The following is a 19,655-nucleotide window of genomic DNA, read 5'->3' on the forward strand; positions in this document are numbered from 1 at the left end:
TGGATGAACTAGATCATCTCATTATTTCTGTGTCTTTCTGTATTGCTTAGTGCATGGAGTAGGTAGGGCGTCTCCAAGATAAGCATCAAGGCTTTCTCCAGTTGAGTACAAGACCCACCTTCTATTAAAGATGCTACAGAAATGTGTTGTAGAAAAATTGAAATCAGGTTTGGATGTTTGATAGTTTAAAGTCATAACTTACTTATTAATGTGTGTCACTTCCATCAATTTGTAATGCAGGTGGCGAAGAAATGAATTGGAAGAAATGGAAGCTTTCTCAATAACCATAATAACAGTGTCATGGGAAAAATGCTTCCCGTGGTCCAATCATGAAATTAGTCATGCTTTCTGGAGTGACAATTCTAATCACATTCACCTAAACATTATTTCAAAGGAATGAACAATAATATCTTAGCACTAACAATACTGCTCACTCCTTTTCTTTCTAGAAACAATTCTAACATTCTAGCAAATCTAGAAAATGCCTTTGTTTAAAAGTTTGCTAGCAATAGTCATGACTTTGACTTGGTCCCATTTCTTTATTCTAATCCTTAGCCTCCTGTGACAAGCCACAGGCAGATTATGATGTAATACAGAGCCGCAAACGTTATTAAAAGTGGTAAAATAAAATGCCGAGTGTGAATCACAGTCATGAGTGCTTTATGTGTTTTCACAGGTGTAAGTCTTTTTCAGGAATTTCCTTAAGTTTAGTTATTTTTTTGTGAATTCTTAATAAATGTTTCAATATTCATTAAAATAGTTATAAGGATTATTTTAAAGGCCAACTTTGTCACTTTCCCCCCTGAGGAGAGTAAGCATTGGGAATATCAGTAACTATGTCTCTCAGCTTAGATAATGGGGTCAACCTTATAAACAGATCTTAAAGTACTAGACTATTTCTTAAAATATCTGGTATTTGTCCATCACTATATTTTCAAGAAGCTTATAAACTTTATGGAAATGACCTCATTAACTAATTTACCATTTTCAGAAGTAAGCACAGGATAAAGTATTTTAACTACTACTTGAGACCAACTTCTGGGATGTTTTTCTTTCTGAGCTCTGACATCTCAGCCCTGGTTTATTTAAACAGCACAATTATGTTGAGTTCCAGATTTTGATGAATACATGTTAGGCCTTGGATGAGATGTGAAGTAAATGGCTTGATTTTTTTTTAATTTAATTGATTTTATTCTTTAAAATACATGACAGCGGAATGCATTACTTGCTTGATTTTTGGAAGGGGTTCATTAGAACTTGTGCTAAGGTCTTGGAGAGACCTTCAAATATATTTCTCTATTTTTTGGAGCATAATAGCTGAACTATCCCAGAAATATGATAACCATCTTCAAAAAGAAACCTGTTAAGGGAAATTTACAATATATTCTATACTGGGAAATCTGTGATGGTGCTGGTCTAATTTACTACTGAATTCTACAGTAGGCAGTCTGCAAGTATTTCATGAATCCATGAATAAATGGATAAAGAGTGACAGTTAATATATATTAACAATTCGCTGTGTTTCAGGCATTATTCTAAGAATATTATGCATACACATTCATTTAATTATCAGGGTTCAATAAATAATTAATCAGAATGTTAATTGATCAGAAGAGTGTATAATTTTTTCTCATAATAATTGGTAATTTGAAGGATCAGTAAATTTGTTAGAAAATTTTTTCTTATGATTGAGTAAAAGCATATTCTCTTCATATTTTTGCTTTTTCAAGAGGTACTGAGGTAAAATACATTTAATATTTCATGACTATAAGAAAAAAGGAGAATAGGCACTTTAGAACTTCCTATAAATGTGACATATAAAAAGAGATAAAGTTTAAAGATAAAGTAGTGTAAAACTTATTATCTATTTTACCTAAGAATATCTTACACAGATTACACAGATATCAGTCTAAATTTTAGATGCATCCCCTTTAAATAGCTTCATTTATAAAAGATTAACAGTTTCAGAGCAGGTGGTAGATATTAGGAGATTATTGGGAAAATAAGATTTATATACATAATAGAAAAATTCAGACTTCAAAACTGAAAGGGCTTTCCATATAAATAATTGAATAGTTGTAAAGTTTCTGATATTCTATGGCTTACATAAAGAACTTGAAATCTATTTTTAATATAAATATATTGATTTCAAAATCACGTAAAAAAGCATTGAATATTTCAGTCCCATGTTAGCTGGATGGCATGCATTTCTCTCCTTAATGTATACCATAATCAGTGGCTTGCAGATTCATAATTATGGACCTCTTATTTGAAAGTCAGTATCTAATAGCTTGCTAACTCTTCATCTCTATTTGCCTGTGAGTATGGGTGATGTTTAGGCTATTTTAAAGTGGGGAGGGAGAAACAATTTTTGGCTTGAAGAAGTATGAGTATCCTTTTGAAAATCATGGTTTCAGAGAGACTGTATTTTACCTGCTTATCCACTACTGATGACACTGTGTGAGAACCTGTTTCTGTCCCTTGGCTCCACTCCCATCTGTCATTTCTATCTTTTAGGGCCAACTTAATGGTGACCCAGACTATGACTAGGACAAGAGGCAAACTTCTTGCATATTTCCTCTCACTGTGAGTAGATTTAATGAATAATTTGGGTAATTATTTAGAGACTCTCATGGTATCATCAATTTTAGTCATTGCATTTACCCCATAGTGCAGAATTTGTCTGATCAGAGTCATCTGGAAAAGATGCTGGTGACAATGGTATAAATTTAGGCATGCTAAATTTTAATTTTAAAAATAGGAATAACACATACATATAAATAGCTATAAATGAATCAAACACTTAGATATTTATAGTTGAAGGACAACATGTTCATCATCAGACTGCTCACCTGTCTCTGAATGGGCTGTCAATCTGGCTTTCTGGAAACTTTGTTTATGTTGTCATTGTAACCTTCCATTTCAAAACTCTTTTTTTTTGGGGGGGGTTACCAAGGATTGAACTCAGGTGCAAACCCAAAGCCCTATTTTCTATTTTGTTTAAAGATAGGGTCTCACTGAGTTGCTTAGGGACTCATCTTTGCTGAGGCTGGCTTCAAACTTATGATCCTCTTGTCTCAGCCTCCCAAGCTGCTGGGATTATAGGTGTGCACCACCACGCTGTCTACCAGAACACCTTTCTAGAAAACACTGGCTGCAAACTCTCTTAAAAGACCCAGGCTTCTGTTATAAGTGGTTCCAAACAATTCAATAAACAAAGCTCATGTCACACACACTGTGTGTGTGTCTTCCCTTTTCAATAAAATCTAGAGCAATCAGCCCCTATTTTTACCCCAAGAAATGTGTCATTTGAGAGGAACCAGAATGCAAGAAACAAGTGCCTAGTCTTTTGTTGTTTTTAATAAGTCAATTACTATAGACAGAAGTGTCATCACTACCAAGTGCAAAATGGCTGTGTAAAATACAAATGGAAGTTTGAGTAAAACATATAACTATGTTCTACCAATTTGGTAGTATTGATAAAATAGTTTTTTTTAATATTGAGTCATTTTGTGACTTTGATAACAAACTAGAAATTTGGTAAAACAAATTTCTCTCCCTCTCTCTGTCTCTGTTTCTCTTCCTGCCAGCCCCCACTTCCCTATGAAAATTTGCTTCTGCTTTATTGGAATGAGGATCACATTTTGAGGGTCAAAAAGATCCACTCTGAAGGCCTGTAAATATTTTCAATATTTTCTGATCCTATTTTAAGAAGTTGTTTTGTTTAGGCTTAAGGTATTGAGGTCATAATGAACAATTTATAAAATTTGCTCTCTCTGTAAAGGCTCAAAACTTTTTTTCCCATTAAGTGCTCAAATCAGAACTGCAGTACATATATTATATAGGAGGTTTTAAAACAATTTTAAAGTGCTCTGCTTTTCCTTACATTAAACTTAGAAATAAAAGCCATCATCTATAATTGAGTTAATGAACTAATCATTGAGACATTCATAAATATGTCTGTGCATAGATATAATTAAGTTTTTAAACATAAAGATTAGGTCTTTAAGTGAGATCATGTTTCTTAGTTATTATTCATGCTATCGTTGATGTAGTCATTGCTTTTTGAGTGTTATTACTAACTATTTCCAAGAGAGAGCAGCAGTGAATTGTATTATTTGTGCTGGCTAAGTAGTTTTACTCAAAAGTACTGATTTTTACTTTCAACTTTATAACCTTTCAACCTATGGACCATAAAAAAAAAAATGCTCTGACACAATGTGACACATATAAATGTTTAAAGTCCAAAGAGTAATTATCTATATTCATAGTTAAAACTATGCCTTGATTTCACAATAGAAACCATATGTTCACTCAAAACACTTTCAATAGGTTAAATAATACCCAGATTAACCCTGAGTTAGTTTACTGGTTAAAATAATAGCAGCATCTTCTTCCAATTCAGTAGTTCATTTATCATCTCTGATCAAGGTACTGGACATGAACTTTCAAGATTTAAAAGCTTAAGCATAAAAAGAAAAAGAAGTGAGGGAAAAAAAAGCCTACAGATGTTTAAATATGCTCTTTCTTGACCTTATCATAGTCTTATCTGTTCAGGTACTTAATAACAGCTTTGGCAGTTATTATTGAAAACAATATTCAATTTTGTCTAATAATAAATGAAAACAATTTATCTCTGAAGTCATGAAAGCAATAACTTGTTGATTTTCCTTTCTCATGTACCATATGGAGAGAAATTTAGAACAAACATTGATTTTTTTTTTTTAGTGCAAATTGTCTTAGGTCTGAATCCAACCAGCAAGGTGGCCTAAATAAGGAAGGTGGAGGTCTGTTATTAAGGAGAGGCTGGAGCTTCTTGCTTCACTTCTTAGAAGAGGAATTTCTGTTACTAAATTATGTGAACTGAAACTCAATGTAACTTTCAAATAAAGCAGCTCATATAAAATCTTATCTTCCTTACAGTAGTTGATTATTCTGAAACTTTTAAATTATCACAATAGAAAATTACAAATAGAAAGCCAAATTGTATGTCACACTTCCTTGTCAAGCCATAGAGATCACCTCTAGCCAGCAGATGATCTATGGGGGCTTCATCAAAAAGGACCTAGCTGTCGCTGAAGAAGAGAAGTATTTCCGGCATACTCTCTTCAAGTCCAGTTGGGAACAGAGAAAGGGCATAACAGGCAGAACGAGGAGGCCTGTATCGTTGATAGACTGGTTCTGATCCCAATATTATTTTTGTGACTATCTGTAGAGTTCCCTGGCTTGTCATTGCTCTATGCAAAAACAATACAAAGACTATGGGAACTGGGAAGGAAGCTATTCCCTTTGGACTTAAAAGAATTTCAATTTTCCTAGGCAGAAGGATGAATTCTAGAGGGCCTTTGACTGAATATAGCTTCCCTTGAAATAGGAGATACTCTCCTTCATATAAAAACCAGAAGCTCTGTTGAGTGGAGAACAGCCTCTCTCTCTCTCTCCTTGGAACAAATAGCACTCTGCAATGTTGGCAGTTTTGCATCCATCACTAGGCAGTATGCTCTAAAGAGGTGAGCAGAACCATTCACCCTTAGAAAACTGGATCTCACCCAATTTATGCTCTATGTGTGACTTTTCATATGTTCTCCTTATACACCTTTACCATTATTTATGCATCATTTACCATAAAGATAGGACTTAGTAATAAATCTCTTCTACAGAATGCTGTAAAGAAATCCGAAAGGTCTTTCATATTTAATATCTCAATGACTCTGCAGCCTTCATTTTGGCATAGTGTAGATTATTTTGAAGAACACTTCTAGTGTTATTTATCAACAAACCTCTGAGTGTGTGAATATAAGAGAAAATTCTTAGCCTCTGCACTGGAGAAATACATGAAGCTCTTGTCTAAGTTGTAGTTATTGAAAGCTAACATCAGACCTTTTAAAGCTATCTATACCCACACCGAGTTCCTAGCAGTGGCTGCAACAACCCACAAATTCAGAGATGGTAAAAACAAAAACAAAAACAAAAAACAACAACAAAGAACAACCTTTATGCTGCATTATTGGCTCCAAGTGACAAAAGACTGGTGGCAGTGCCAGGGCTGTGCTTTATTAAATTTTCCCATCAGTGAGTTAGCACTTGGAAGGAAGAAGTGATACATGGTTAATGTTAGTATGCGAAAGTTTCTGCTCTGCAGATCTAATAGATCCCCAACATAAGCAGTGTCTAAACAGAGAGGAAGAAGGGTTGGAAAGGAGGTGTCAGAAGAATAGTGTTTTATTCATTTGTATGTTAAAGACATATGAAATACCTACTGAGTATGGATGGAAAGAAGTTGATGTTTTATTAAATTTGTTGCTCTAATTTTGCTTATGGAATTAGAATTATCTTACCAGGAAAACGAGTAGTTGAGTGATAATGTTCTTCCCCAAATAAATAGTTATTACCTTTGGCTGGCTTGCTGTTTATTGTGGACACCAAGTGGAAATACATAGGATTATTCACTGAGATTCTTTCTAGAAAGGATGTTCATGGTTAACATTCAACCAAGAAAGGGTCATGCAGCATTCTAGTCCTCATTTAGCATTCTTAGGAGAATATTCTCTAAGGGTGCTGATCACTTAGTTTGCTCTTTCTGGGAGTCACAAACTTACTTATGATATTTCCATGATTTCCTCTTTATTGTCTGTTCTTATATCCCAAAGTTCTATGACTGTGGACTTAATGTAAACTCTAAAAAGGTTTTGAATGAGAATTGTGCACTTTTTGTTTTATTGTTTTGTACCAGGGATTGAACTCACAGACAGTCTACCACTAAGCCACATCCCCAGCTCTATTTTGTGTTTTATTTAGAAACCGGGTCTCACCGAGTTGCTAAGCACCTCACTATTGCTGAGGCTGGTTTTGAACTCGTGATCTTCCTACCTCAGCCTCCTGAGCTGCTGAGGAGAATTGTGCATTTTAATGCATATATTATTTAAATGAAAAAATGTAATAAATTAAAATATATCCTGTGAATTTCTGATATTGACATTTATTTTCTTTTCACCAAGCATCTGTAATAGCTCCTCATTAGCGTAGCTGAAATCTCTGATCTTGAATTGTTCTGCTGATTATTTTCTCTGCTTTTCCTGACCTCATTCTTGTGTGCCATTTGGTTCTGGGTTCTTAGTCTTTGCAATGCAAATACTCAGCATTAACTTTAAATTAAGTCAGGGAAATTTTTTTTCTTTTCCTTTCTAGAACACTCAGAAAAATGCTGGCTGCCTGTTTTCCTTGATAACTGGGAAGCTGGCTTTCATCTCTAAGTTGGCCTATCTCTCTCTCACTCTCTCTCCAGCCTGCTCTGAGTTATCTGTGTTCTTTCTTCCACACTGAGGTGAAAGGGACAAGTGATCTGATCTCAGGGTGGAAGAAAACACTTCCTTGTTGGAGACAAATGAAAACAGATCTCCCATTGAGGAGTGCCCTGTCATTTCAATGTAACATTAAACATGCCTCTGAGGAGAAGGCCTGTGCTTTTAATGCTTATCCATTTCATACTGTAAATTATCTGGGACCTAGTGTGAGTTTGCAGGGCGCAGTGAGGAGGGAAAGGTGGAAAGTAGTTGAAGTAAAAAAAAAGCTATACAGGAACATCAGAAAATACTTGCTTTGGGTGGGGTGGGGGGTTAATTTACTCAGTATTTACTGAATAACAACTTTCTATATATACTATAACAGATACTTGCAGGGAATTAAAATATGAATTAGCCATAAAACTTGTCATTGGGGAACTAGGTCTAAAAGGGAGGGGGAAATCATTAATAACTTTGGTACTTAAACAGAAAGACATAGTCAAAGTTGATATTGAGGAACTGGTTGGTGCCCACTGGGGTGGAGGATAATGAGAAGCTTCCTAGAAGGAGTGGTCTTTCATTAGCTCTCGGAAGGCAAGAAATTGAAGGTGCAAAGAGAGGAGTTGGAGGCTCAAAGTGGTTTAATGCTACAAAGAACCTGCACCGACAATAAAATATGGTTCACTTTGTTTAGTGTATTCTGTAAAAGGATAGTTGGAAATGAGAGAAATTGCATAAGGATTTGCATACCTGGGAAAGGAATTTAAATTTTTTCTAGACCAGGCTTCCTTTACTGAGATCCCTTCTATAGAAAGCTCCTGGCATGCTTCTCAAACAATCATATTCATATTCATAGGCCTTACACTGCACATCTCAGATACCACACCAGTAACTCTGGGGTTGGTACTCTGGATTCTCAGTTTTTAATATATGAAAGTTATCATGCCCTCTAGGGATTAGAAACAACTGATCTAAGGAGTGTGGATGGAACTATTGAAGATTTTCTTTCATCCCACAGTTATCAAATGCCTCTTACAGGCCAACTATATACTGGGACATAGTGATGAATAAGATGAAGACCACTCTCATGAAAGAATAAAGAATTGCAGAAGGCTGCAAATGACAGAACTAAAGAAAGAATTGCAGTTCACTAGAATTAGTTTTTATAATCAGTTAAGACTTCTGTGCTTCATTGCTATATGTACGCTAGGGGCAATTATAGAAAATTCATGAATTTAGTTAAGCACAATATTACAAATTGCAGACAATAAGTTCTATAGAACTTCAAAGAAGAGGGATATTAGTAATACTAAAGTAAATTGATGAGGGTCTCTGGGGTGTCAGGATTTAAGTTTTGAAATACAGGTAGATTCCTAGCAATAAGATAATATGGTCCCTGATTTCTCATGTGATCCTTTTTGAACTTTTCTTTCTAGCATTAAACTCAGAAGAAATTATCATATGGACTATCATAAAAGTAACATTGAGCAATATAATGAATTGCCATGAATTGCCGCAGTCTGGCTGGGCACAAATCACGAGCCACTCAAGCAGGAACAAACTTTATTTCCAAACTCCACCAGCACACTCCCCGGGAACTCTCCCAAACGCCACCCATGCAGCTCCTCCAGGAACATACCACACACCAACTGGAACTCTCACCACCGGAACTTCACCAACCAACGCAAACTCTTCAGGAATCCCTGCGAGAGCTCAACCAGAACTCAATGGGAACTCCGGGAGAACTCAAAAGTCATCATCTTAATGGCTCCTGGTGTCACCTCTCAACCACTACTTCTGGCAAAAATGCCATGCGTCATCTGGACTCAGCTATGGCCCTCAACAATGAATGACATCTTCTACAATGGTTTGGCTGAGAGTCAGTTAGGATGTCTTAATGGGCTATTCTTGATGTTGACTTTTGATGAAAATCATGACAAAATGTTAAACTATTATCCAATGAAAGCAGTATTGAGGACATCAAAAGGATAGACTTCAGGGATGTTGCTCTCTAGTAATTTAGAACCTGAGAATAATCCCATGCTAAGTAACCAAATTACAGAAAGTTTGTGTTATGGCTTATGGAGAGATCCATCCTCTACCCTGAGAAATTAAACCATCAGAGAGTGACACTGCCTAATACACACATATGTGCACACTTATAGGAGGAAAGTCCCTTCACACTGGAATCCAAAGAACCTTTCCTAAAGTTAAACCTTTAATACATTAATTTTCCCTCCCAAGGACTTTTTTTTTTTTTTTTGTGGTGCTGCTGGGGTTTGAACCCAGGGCCTTATGCACACAAGACAAGCACTCTACCAACTGAGCTATGTCCCCAGCCCTTAATACATTAATTTTTACAACAATTCAATGAGCACAGAGTTCCGGGTATCAGATAACTTATTTTGGCCTAAAATATTTTGAGAGCATAAGATGTCTTTTCCATAAGAAAGATCTCAGAATTGTTCCTGATTTTGAATAGCACTACAAGCTGATTGGCCCACCAGGATGAATTGGCTACAAAGCATACTTCTAAGTAATAGGATGAATTGCCTTTCTGGATGAAGTTATTTAATCCTGTTCATTTTAACACCTGAGAACTCCTGCCAAAGACAACAATTTTAAATTCAGTGGAGTTGATGTTAAGCTGTTCTGTCTGACGGTAATTAGCCAAAAGAGTTTATTGCTTCTGAAGTTGCTCCTAGCACATGATATAAAACCATGTCAACTCTGTAGGAGAGAAGGCTTTTCCTCCTTTTGGCTGGCAGGTGGGCGTGTATCCAAGTCATCTAGATACAGCATTGAACTGCTTAAATGTAAGTTAAAGAGAAGAGGGACCACAACATAGTCCATTTAAAAAACTATTTAGAATTAGAATGAGATCAGTCTAGAGACACTTTCTTCCCACTGTGCTTCTGGCAATAATATTGTAATATAGAAATTGAAGAAGCATATTCAAGTTCCTAGGCTGAGATCAACATTTTGGCCTAAAGGCAGTTCCTGCTTGCTTCCTGCCTGTTTCAGACGCTGTCTCTCAGGAAGATGACAACATTGTGGAGCTGATGTTATTATTCCGAACTTCTATGATCCTAATCCAATAGCAATGGTCTGTGACTTTGACAAGCATCTGTGAAGTCAAATGCTAATGAGAGACCGGTGAAGGCTCTGAGAAATCTAATGTTGTTATTAACTTGGGTGATGAAAGGAATATAGAATGATAGAATGATCAGTAGTGGGAAAATTTTCCTTTAATGTGGTGGCAATAAGATGTAAGACTGAAAACATGGCTCAGTTGAGGTAGCATTTTAAGAAGATATCTGGGGGGAAAAATAAACAAAAACATGAGTAAGTCTAAGTTGAGGATAAAGCAAGATTTTCATGTTGAGGATGACATTAGTTACTACTAGGGTCTGAATGTTTGTGCCCCTTCAAAATTTATAGGTCTTCATCAGACACCAATCCACTGGCACTTTGATCTTAGATTTCTCAGCCTCCAGAACTGAGGGCAATAAATTTCTGTTGTTCGTGAATGACTCAGATTAAGATATTTTAGTAGAGCAGCCCAAATGGACTAAAATAACTACATTCTGAATTTTCCTGCGGGAAGCAGACATGAAGAATTAATTAGAGCAAATAGTCTGGGAAGAATTGGAGCCTTCTGCTCAAGACACAGTCTAAAGCATTTGGCAGTTAACATTCTTCTCATGATGGTGATAGTTAGCTTAAACTGACTGACCAAATGTTTTATAGGAGCGAGAGTTTTTATATTTAAGAAGAAAATAAATCTAAGTTCTGTAAGCCAAGGGTGAATGTTACATGGAAAAGAGAAGGGTGTTTGTACTTGGCTATTAATAACGAGTGAGATTTTCTAATTTCTCTCATAGAAGCGTGTCATGAATTACCATGCCAAGATATACACTTGTTGTTCACCCTGGTGGTCTCCAAACTTTCCATTGAATTTAATAATAATCTTTAAAAAGTAATTTTATTAGGCAGTTTGAATTTAAAGGCCATCCATGTTACTTCCTCTGAATTGGATTTGAAGTTTTATTTCATTACCTTTAAAATGTTGTTTAACTTTTCAGCAACTTTTATTGAGCCTAGAGATAGGCTGATCAATTCACTTCCCTCAGCTATGGGACTCCTGCATTTCTTTGCTTTTATACTATGTAGTAAATGGAGAAAAGCTGTCTGGACAGGGGTGTACTAGTACTTTCTAAACACATTTTAGTTTATATAATTCTGAAGACCTTTGCTTCATTTTTGTCCTCCTATGCAGAAATCAGCATTGAGAAGCTTAAAGAGTTTTACAGGGAAACAGTAACTTTTTATCCTGACTAAAATGGAGATAAGACTTGGATGGTGATTACTAGTCATTAAATAAAGCTGGTTCCTTAATAAGAGAACAGTGGAAATGCCCACTCCTTATTCCCTATCCTTCCACTAGTTAATTGACTGCCATTTAATAAAATGAGTTTGTAATTATAAATGGATTTGGCTAGTTTTTTTCCCCTTCTCCTTGGATTGACCCTATTAACCTACAGAATAATCCATATTGAAGTAATCTTTCAACTGCAAGTTGATTCAATGGGTTTTCATCTGTAGACATCTGACTGCAGACTCATCCAGTGATGAGCTCACCAAGTCCCTCACCACACTGTCCTTTCCTGTCACAGCCTACGGATTCTCACCTCTGAAAACCCAGAAGCTTTCCTGCCTCTGTTTAGGCTTCTACACCTGACATCCCAGAAGAGAAACCTCCAGCACTATATCCCCAATACTTTGCTTTCTGTTTTATGAAGAAAAGAAAGGGTTGGAGACTAAGCTCCCTCTGCTTCCTTTTTTCTTCCCCAGAATTGACTGATGCGTTATTTAAACTCATCACCCTCTTACTTCCTTCTTGGAAGACCCCTTTTTCTCTGAGCTCTCATCTTGTCATTCTGGGGTCTCCTTTCTTAAACCTCCCAGCCCTGATCCCACCCACTGTTCTAGTTTTCCATTTCCACATTTATCCCGCCAACAATATGCATCTCCTTTATCCTACATTGCTTTTCCCTTTCCCAATTTCCTGGTTAATGGGAGTGGGCTAATTAGCCAATAAAAATAATGAAAAAAGGCAATTTGACTCTATAAAATGAATTAAAAAATAACTTACTCTCTGGTCTTTATTTCATAACTAAGGAGATCAAGCAGGTAAGACATTTAGCCAAGGACACTTCTTTGGTTTAGTGTCTTATTTTAAACCACCCTTTAAAGAAAATCCCCAAATCTCCTTTGAAGTTAACGTATAAATTAATCTGTTTCGTTTTACAGAGAATAAATATTACAAAAATACACAGAACGTTATGCTATATGCATTATATGCATTCACCACCTAGCTCTCACTGCAGAATAATATGTACAGCACCAAAAGTGTGGCTAAAAAAACCACAACTTTATTATTCTTCCCATTTTAAGCATCAAAACAAAACAGGCATTGCTCAAGTGACTTGCTTGTGGTCACACAGGTTGTAAATTCATGAACAAAGATTTGAATTCTGTTCCATCCAGCATCAAAGTTTACTCTCTAATGATTATAACTAATACTGGTGTATTATTCAATTACATTTTTGTGACAATATGTTTATATAACATTGAGTGTGTATGCGTGTGTGAGAAAGAGTTTACACGTAGCAGAGGTGGGATAGGTAGGGGTAGGTGGGGGGGCATGAAAAAGAACGGTACATATTTCTTTCCAGTAGGGGAAATAAATTTACTTTGGCCCATTCTTACATGTATCTCAGAGATACTTATTTTTTATATGACTTGATGAAGCTGTGAAAGACTGTCCTATCCCAGATGGGTATGACATTTATAACCAGGGCCTCATTAGCACCTTCTCAATGAGATCATGATCCAAAGAGAGTGAGAAACATTCCTAAAAAGCAAAAATAGTTCGATTCAAATCATAAAAAGGAACATTTCTGAGAATGAAAAGCACTTATTGATGCTTTTAAACCTTTAGCCATCAAGGGGAAGATTCTCTGAAGCACTGAAAAACAGACATGAGTTAACATTGATTTCCTGCTGGCTCTCACAGGTTTACCACTGCAAATATGGCAAATATCATCAATATGACTACATGAACTTTAAATAAGTAGGAGCAAAATTACTTTAAATTTTCCAGGATACTCTACTCCACCTTGAATGCTCTACTGAAATGCAAAAAATTTTTCAAGATTAGTGTTTCTTACTTTGGGAAAGGAAAATAAATGTCTATCCACATAGTATCATTTATTGTCATAGTCTATTAACAAATCGGAAAAGTCTGAGCTTTCCCAGAATCACCTTTTGGCTCTGGAGCAGGAAGAACAAAAAAAAAAAAAAAAAAAAAACAAAGCAAAAAACAACAACAACAAAAATCTTCATTGGATATCCCATACACCAACTCCATTTTCCTTAGGAATTAGCCACTAAACAAGTATATGCTCTGGAAAATATGATAATTTCCTTAAGCCATAGTTTCCTCATCTATAACACAAAGAGGTGCAATTAAATTAGTTTTATGACTTTGTCCAGATCTATAGTCTCATAATGCATACTTCACCATGGCAAAAGAACTGATAGCATGACCTAAGTAAGACTCATACTATATCACTACTTTTCACATTCCCTGTGTTCTGAGTCTAGAGGAAGAAGGTAGCTTTGAGACACAAATCATTCTATTTCAGGATGAATGACAGATTGGATTTCCAAAGCTTTCAACTTCCCATTTCCTGTTCTTCCAAGGGAAAGTGGTGGAAAGTGAGTACAAGAGACATCTGGGGAAGGGAGGTGTTGATGGTAGTCATAGTGAGATCTATGTTCAAATGCTGAACACGTCCCTAAGGATTCCCAATGTAAAAAGACTTGAGTATCATGTCACTGAACACATCTGAAGTGAAAACAGGGCAATCAATTATATTAGTCCTTTTTAGTTTAAATTCTTATTCTACTGTTGCACCCAACACATGGCCTTTATCACTAAGGTAGCGGAGATGCTTAGTTTACCTCACCTGAACTACATCTTCACTTGGAATTTCTATGTGCCTCTTCTTTATAGTTTCTTACCAACCTCCACTGAGTCTTATCCTTTTAACATGGAATAGAGAAGTTTTTGCCATGATATTAATACCAATTATTTACAAATTATAAGAATAATGTATGTATTGGTCAGGAGTTAAACAGAGAAATAAAGTCACTGTACTATACACATTATGTATCTTGCTATTTCTATTGATATATATGTATTATATATATGTATATATGTGCATATATATTATTGTACATATCTGTATGTACATACATACATATACACATGCAGACATAAATACATGTAAATATATAAAGACACAAAAGGCTTTGTTGTAGAATTTTACCTTACACAATTGTGGAAGCTGGTAAAAAGTCCCCAGAAGGCTATTGTTATCTCATTTGATGATGCTATGTTTTAAATCCTGGCAACAGAACATGTGACTTGGTACTTTAAGTTTTCCATGCTGTATGGAGATAATGATATCTTCTGATCTTGAGTATTATTTCAGCATGTACCATACTGAGTACTTTACATGCAGAACCTTACTTAAAACTTTACATGTCTATAAAATAGATGTTATTCTATGTTACAGATTAAAAGGCAGGATTTGAGAGATTAAATAAACATGCCCCAAATCACAGACATGATAAGTCGTTGAACCAGAGCTTGCATCCAGATTTGTTTAGTTTCAAAGACAACATGTTTATGGGACACAAAGGAAAAGGATTTAGGTCTAATATGTGTTTTTGCTTGTTGAAAATGTTCTATATTCAAAAGATGCTTGTGGAAATTTTTAAAATAGCAATAGAAAGAAGCTCTTTATCATCTTTGCGTCTTAACCTTATCTATTAATCTGATCTATTATCACATTTCTCAGATAAAATATAGATTTTTCAGCCATGCATGCCGGTGTACAACTGTAATCCTAGTGGCTTGGGGGCTGAGGCAGGAGGATTGCAAATTTAAAGCCACCCTCAGCAACTTATCAAGGCTCTAAGCAACTTAGCGAGACTCTGTCTCAAAATAAGTAATAAAAATCAGGGTGGGCATGTGGCTCAGTGGCTAAGCACCCCTGGGTTAAATCCCTGGCATAAAAATAAATAAATAAATAAATAAGATTATCAATATCTTTAGAAGCCTCTGTGTGACCTTCTCTAATATTTTCATCCTCCCTTCTCCTCAGAATTAACTAAAAACATTACTTTTTGTATTAATTATTTCCTTTTGCCTGTAGCTTTGCATCTTCTGTATAATACATGGTTTTATTTTGTTGTTTTGATATTTATATGAAAAGAAGAATGTTCTGTATATTTTCTGTGACTTCTTTCTCATAGAATTATGTGAAATAGATTCAATGTGATTATAATGTTGTAGTAGATTCATTTTCACAGCTGTCTCATTTCCTAGTATATGAATAATATAACATCTTGTTTGTCCATACTGCTATTGATGGATATTTTAGTTGGGACTTTTCACTCTTCTGAATTAAGATTGGTTCTGTGTGCATTTAAAAAATATATTTACTGTTGCATATATTTAAGTGTTTCTGTATGGCATTTTCTAAGAATGAACTGATTGGAGTATAGGGTATGTATATTTGCAAATTTACTAAGTAGTATCAAACTCTTTTTAAAAATGAACAATGTAAATTTCCACCAACAATGCTTTATATTTCCCATTACTCTACACACTTTCTAACATGGTATTTTCAAGTTCTTCCGTTTTTGTCCATCCTATGAATACATAAGTTTTACATTTTTCATTTGTATCTGTCTTATTAAATAATACAGGTAATATTTTCATTTATTATGAGTCATTATTATGAGTCATCTATGCTCACTTTTTTATGGTAGACTTTTTTGACTTATGTTCATTTATCTATAGAGCTTCTTATAATTTTTTCATTCATATTTTCTCATCTTTCATTGCCTTCCTTTTCTTTTTCTTCTTCTTCCTTTTTTTTTTTTTTAAATTTCCTATAGGAAGGCATTGGATCTAGGTCTTAATCATGCTATGCAAGCATTCTACCACTGATCTATATCCTCGGACCATTTTTCTTATTTTTGATATATGAGCTGAAACTATCTTCTCCTAGGAAGTGTTTATGTTGTCATTGGATCTTTACAATATAATAATTTCTTAATTTCATATATTCTAACTTTTCAATATTTCCTGTAGGATATGTATGTGTGTGCACACGTGTGTTGTATCTTCCTAAGAAATTCATTTTATCATGTGGCACTAAAGATATTCTATGCTATAGTTTTCAAAAGGTTTATAGCTTTTACTTTTACATTTCATTCTTCAATTCACTTGTAATGATGTGTTTTCTGAGGTAGGGATCAAATTTAACTTTTTTTTCACATAAAAAGTCAATGCCACATTTTAGGTAAGCCATTCTTTCCCCCACTAACCTGTGGCAATAGCTGTAATATAAATTGTGTCTATATATTTGTGGGACTTTTACTCTTTTGTTTTTTTTTCTAAAAATCCAAGGACCTATATATTAATTAATATATCTTTTTTTCTTTTTGTTTTTTGCAACTTCAAAAATAACTTTTATTATTGAACTCAAACAGGGTTAACTCTTTAACCCAACTGATAGCAAAAACAGTACAGAGGTGCTGACCCAGTAAAGACTGTCTTAAAAAAGAATTGGGAAAAAATGTGTCTGCATAAGTATTTTATTAAAATGCAAAAGTCTTCAGTATTGCAGCGAAAACCTCCCCAAGTGATTTCAGTCCATGGAAAGCAAAATTTGGCAGTCTACACTGTCTTAAACACCCCAGCTCAGAAGATCCCTGGGAGAAGAAACCACCATCTCCTCACCAGACAAAAAAAAAGAAAGAAAGAAAAAAAAGAAAACAAACTCTCTCCTCTTCCTATTTGTTTAACTTCCACTTACTCCAGAAAACATCCAAAGAGCAGTACAAAGACTGAAATCCTTTCTCTAGAAGGCTCAATCTTGGTTTCTGCTATCATTGGGAAATTAATCCCTAATTTCTGGGCCATTTTTCCAAAAACTTGCAAAGCATTTTCAAGTTTCCTCTATGGAGGTTCCTAAGGGCTCCTTGAAAAATCAAGGGGGCCTAAGCAAGCATACTGAACACCTTGTAACCTATAATGTCTAAACTATGAGGTTAAAACAAGTGTCGGCAGACATTGAACTATTGATCATACCAAAAATATGCAGTAATCTCCCTGCTTGAACCACAAAGGGAAAGGAGGAGGTGGGGAGAACCAAGTGAGTATTCCACCTATCCATCCAGTGAAAAGTTCAGGGATTTTCCTCCAAGCTACCTTTGCCTTGGCAAGGGCCTCCTCTTATCCTTTCCTGGGGTGGTTCAAATGCAGAGACCTGAAGTGTATTGTTGCTTCTGGCTGGATAAAGCTGCCATCCCAGGACAGCCTGGTTCTTAGATGCTTTAGAAAGCTGCCCACCCCCAATGTAGGGTATTCATGGGGAATTTTTCTAGTATTAGAGCCCTGGCTTAGCAGGCTCAAAGTCCTGAACTGGATCACCAGCACCACCAGAAGAATGAATGAATGAATGAATAAAAGAATACGAAAATTTTCAATGACTTCATTCCACATCTGGAGACAAAGGACCCTTCAGTGCAGGATCACAGTTCCTTCTTGCCAGATTTCTGCATCAGACCACTTTGGCATTAGCAAAAATATCTACATCCAAAGAACGTTTTAGATGCATCCTTCACAACAGTGAGGGATGAGAAATCTGCATTATATGAGGCACTTCCTGGTGAGAAGTCACTTCTCTTCTGAGCACAAGAGACTGAGAGCAAGAAAAGAGGACCATTCAAGTTATGCTTTTGCCCGAACTTGACCACTTTGGTGAATTGCTTCCAACTCTTTTCTAAGACTATCTTACGTTCTTTGGACAAGTGGTTTGTTGGGCCTCAATAGTGGATAGTGTTGAGGAGACCATCTTATTTGACTCAGCCAGATAAATTTCCGCTGCCAGGAGGAAGGAAAACATCTATGTCTACAGACAGTTTTTATAAAAGTTTTCCAAACTGGGACAGAGGTGGAAGGGGTCTCTGAACCATGAAGTGGAACCCTGGAGTTTGATGGGGTCCAAGACAGGGATACTGTCCCAGGATGGCAACCTTTACATCTCTGTTGTCACACATTTGAGTTCCTGTAAAGACTTGGTGTGGGGATGGAGGAACAGTGTAATGTTTTCTTTATTCTACAACGAATCCCATTAGTCTTATAAAATACCATTTCCCTGAGGCCCTTCTTCCAACTCTAACCAAAGTCCACTGGCACCTGGGGGCCTCTTGGCAGCTCCTCTCAGCTGAGGCTGCCTCAGGACTGGGGTTCCCTGTTGAGAGCCACAGCGGAAGGGGCCCCAGCAAATGTCCAGCTGCCAGCTGATGATTGGCTCACAGCAGCACCAGCAAACTTCTAGCTGCCAACTGATTGGCTCCTCTGCGGTGATGCTCATTGGGCTGTTTCCCTGCCCTTTCAGATCATGGATCTGCTCATTGGGGGACTTTTTTTGGCTCCGCCCACAAGACCCAGCCAATCGGCCTCAAGAGCAGGAGGAGTGGGGGAGGTTGAGAGGCTGCTGGGAAGCCGGTGGTGGCAGATGGGCTCTGAGGGAATTCCTGAAGAGCTTGTGTGGTGTGGCCTGTGTTCTAAAAATACAGTTCGTTTCTGCTTGACAAGTGGCTGGAGAATTGTGCCCAGCCAGACTGCGGCAGTTCCCAGTTCAGCACTTGGGCTGCGGCTGGCCACCAAGATTCCTGGCAGGTGGGTAAGGAAGAGGAAGGATTTGGGACCATCATTCTGGAGCCTGCTAAGGGCAAATGCCAGCAGCTCAGAACACAGGGCTTGTGCTGGTGGCCAGGAATTCAAATACAACTGTATAATAAAATAAGTTTGATTTACTGTAAGTCTGATTTTTTTCTTCCTGTTTTTCTCTTCAAAGTGTTTTGAGTATGCTGGAGATACTTGGGCATTTTAAAAATAGGGTTTTCAAATAGTTTGTTGAATTGAATACAAATGTGCATACATACAGAAAGAGATTCTTATCTGCTTTTTGAAAGTATTTTAATTTGCAGATAAATTCTATATTTTTATAATATTGAGTCCAGTTTTTAAATAAACATGTGTAGGGCTTCTCCATTTGTTAAGGTTGCACTTACTATCCAATATTTATAATTTTCTGTTATAGGGCTTCTTACCTTTTATTAGATTTATTCTTAGACACTATTGCTACTCTAAATGGTTTATCCATATAATAACATAGACAAATAATTTTAAAATATATATTCTGATTGTTGGCAATATGT

Source organism: Marmota flaviventris, chromosome 10, assembly GCF_047511675.1.
Source record: "Marmota flaviventris isolate mMarFla1 chromosome 10, mMarFla1.hap1, whole genome shotgun sequence".
Taxonomy (NCBI): Eukaryota; Metazoa; Chordata; class Mammalia; order Rodentia; family Sciuridae; genus Marmota; species Marmota flaviventris.